General features: G+C 37.3%; 1 long non-coding RNA gene across 1 annotated transcript; it reads right to left on the reverse strand.

Annotated features, from left to right (window-relative positions):
- Positions 1–498: 498 nt before the first annotated feature.
- Positions 499–952, reverse strand: LOC149235513 (uncharacterized). The gene is made up of 2 exons (XR_016268300.1): positions 825–952; positions 499–721 (listed from the first exon to the last, which is right to left on the reverse strand). It is a non-coding gene; the product is annotated as an uncharacterized LOC149235513 (long non-coding RNA).
- Positions 953–2,761: the final 1,809 nt, after the last annotated feature.

The raw sequence follows: 2,761 nt of genomic DNA on the forward strand, positions 1-2,761 counted from the left end.
AGGCAGTAAGGAAATTAAGTTGCAGGCCAATAATGAAAGTAAACATAATAGTAAGAGAAAAAAATAATTGAGTATTATTTACACTACGTAAATGATAAATTATAGGCATAATAACCCAGTTACCATTTATACGAAATCCAGATGATTCTAGGTTATAAAGAAAACAACAACTGAATATAATATAAGTAGATAAAATTCGACGTATATCAATGAAATAAAATATTTTGCTGTTCGTCTAAAAGTTTAGACATTATCAACTGCTAAATTACGATCCTAGCCGACAAAAGACCATTGTGAAATACAATCTATTCACATATAACAGTTAAAAATTTATTTAACAGAAGTGATGGTGATATACATAGTTAAGAATCCATGTGCGTTAGATGGCATCATGACCATTGGATAAGAGAGATTTTAGGAACAAAGGACAATCCTCAAATTATACAATTATGGAAAGGAAAAAAATACCTAGTAAGCCAAATACTCTCAGGTATAAGCTAAAGTATCAAAATGGTCAATGAGTGAATTATAATGCCATAACTAATATCATGGCGCCTTAAGTCGACATTTACTCCAAAGCAACGTAGCATTTGTAAAAACCCAGAAATTTCCAGTATGCAAGGAAAGGAACCGGCCTCACAAGTTGACCATGATTATAAATCGACGCAAAGAGGTTCAAGGTTTTTTCTCCAGGAAGAGTTCGAAGTAGATTAAACCCCACCTGTAAGTAAAAATAAGGAATTATCACATGGCTTAGATAATAATTCGAAACCGAAGCATGATGTGTAAAGGAAATACGAGGAGGCAAAGAATTTTGAAGTCACCTGTGCATAAGATAGTTTTTGTACGAAGGAGGCCAAACAGACATTTCCGCCGTTTTTGTACGAAGGAGGCCAAACAGACATTTCCACCGTTTTTGTACGAAGGAGGCCAAACAGACTATTTCCGCCGTTGAAATTGCCTGGGTAAGTAACTACATGTCATTTTCTGCAAACAATAACATGATCAAAAAAAGGAAATATGAGTTTCTGATTTCGGAAAGGGCATACCTTCTTTACAGAACAAAAGCTCCAGATGCACAAAAGAGGGCCACACAACGCTAAGAAGGTAAACGACAACAGAATATATGAGTTTCTGATTTGGAAAAGGGCATACCGAACAAAAGCTCCAGACGCAAAAAAGAGTAGGTGGAAAGCTCCAGACGCACAAAAGAGCAGGTGGAAGACGAAAGAGGGGATGAAGAATACAAGCTCAGCATAGCTTCACAGAGGGGATGAAGAATACAAGCTCAGCATAGAAGCTACAATGAATATAAAGCAAAGCACAGCTGCGCTGCATCATCCACCTGTAACACATGCAAACACACTTGTAATTACCTGCGATTGCTAATGAACTTATGATATGTTACTTGTAACTACCTGCCAATCTCAAACATTTAATGTTTCAAACTAATGTTAACATTAAAACAAACCCGTTGACAGTTAGCCAAAATGCAGCAGGCGTAAAACCAATTTAAGCTATGGTCGGGCCTCTTCCGCCTCGGGAAGAGGCCAAATAAGATGAGAAAGGTTAAGCGGCGAATCAGACTTTGGTTATGTGCAGAGAACACCTCACAGCGGAATTCCAGACTTTAGTATAAGCGTCGTATAACAGACAACGAAAGCACTGAACTAATGCAAAGTCAGCACAGAACGATTACTATAGTCCCTGAAGAATACAAGCTCAGCATAGCTCCACAGAGGGGATGAAGAATACAAGCTCAACATAGAAGCTACAATGAATATAAAGCAAAGCACAGCTGCGCTGCATCATCCACCTGTAACACATGCAAACACACTTGTAATTACCTGTGATTGCTAATGAACTTATGATATGTTACTTGTAACTACCTGCCAATCTCAAACATTTAATGTTTCAAACTAATGTTAACATTAAAACAAACCCGTTGACAGTTAGCCAAAATGCAGCAGGCGTAAAACCAATTTAAGCTATGGTCGGGCCTCTTCCGCCTCAGGAAGAGGCCAAATAAGATGAGAAAGGTTAAGCGGCGAATCGGACTTTGGTTATGTGCAGAGAACACCTCACAGCGGAATTCCAGACTTTAGTATAAGCGTCGTATAACAGACAACGAAAGCACTGAACTAATGCTAAGTCGGCACATAACGATTACTATAGTCCCTGTCGGATGCCAGATGGCAGGGACTAATAAGACATTGAAATCCTTTCAATATGATGCATGAAAAAAACCGTTATCCCTAAATCATTTCTAATTGTAGAACATGAACAAAAACATTGTGCTCAACCATGTTTGGAGATACACCCGAGGTCATCCAAAAAGAATTTATCCTTTCTTCTAGTCATGTCTTTATTAAAAAAAGTATATAAAGATGATGATCGTACGTTTTCTTTGTGGTAGCTTTATATTGAACAACATAACAATAGTAGCTACAATCATGACTCGAGTATTTTTTATACACTACCGATATGCATGCATCTATATTCCAGTGGATTCATTTCAACTAAGCACATTATCCCCCAGGTCTAAACATTGTGATTTATTTATTCCCTTCTAATGGTGTGAGAAGTGGGGCCCAATAATTCCAAAATTAAAATGGAATAAAGTCAAAATAAGGCAAAAACAAATTGTGATCTCATAGCTGCAATTGAAAAATCCACATAATACAAAATCCTGTTGGTAGAAATAAGACTATGCCCATTTGAGCTGGAGAAAAAGATGACAACATTATATAGGATGTGGGAC

The sequence above is a fragment of the Pinus tabuliformis genome, chromosome 8 (genome assembly GCF_031772625.1).
Source record: "Pinus tabuliformis cultivar Carrire ecotype Pingquan chromosome 8, CPIR1, whole genome shotgun sequence".
Classification (NCBI taxonomy): Eukaryota; Viridiplantae; Streptophyta; class Pinopsida; order Pinales; family Pinaceae; genus Pinus; species Pinus tabuliformis.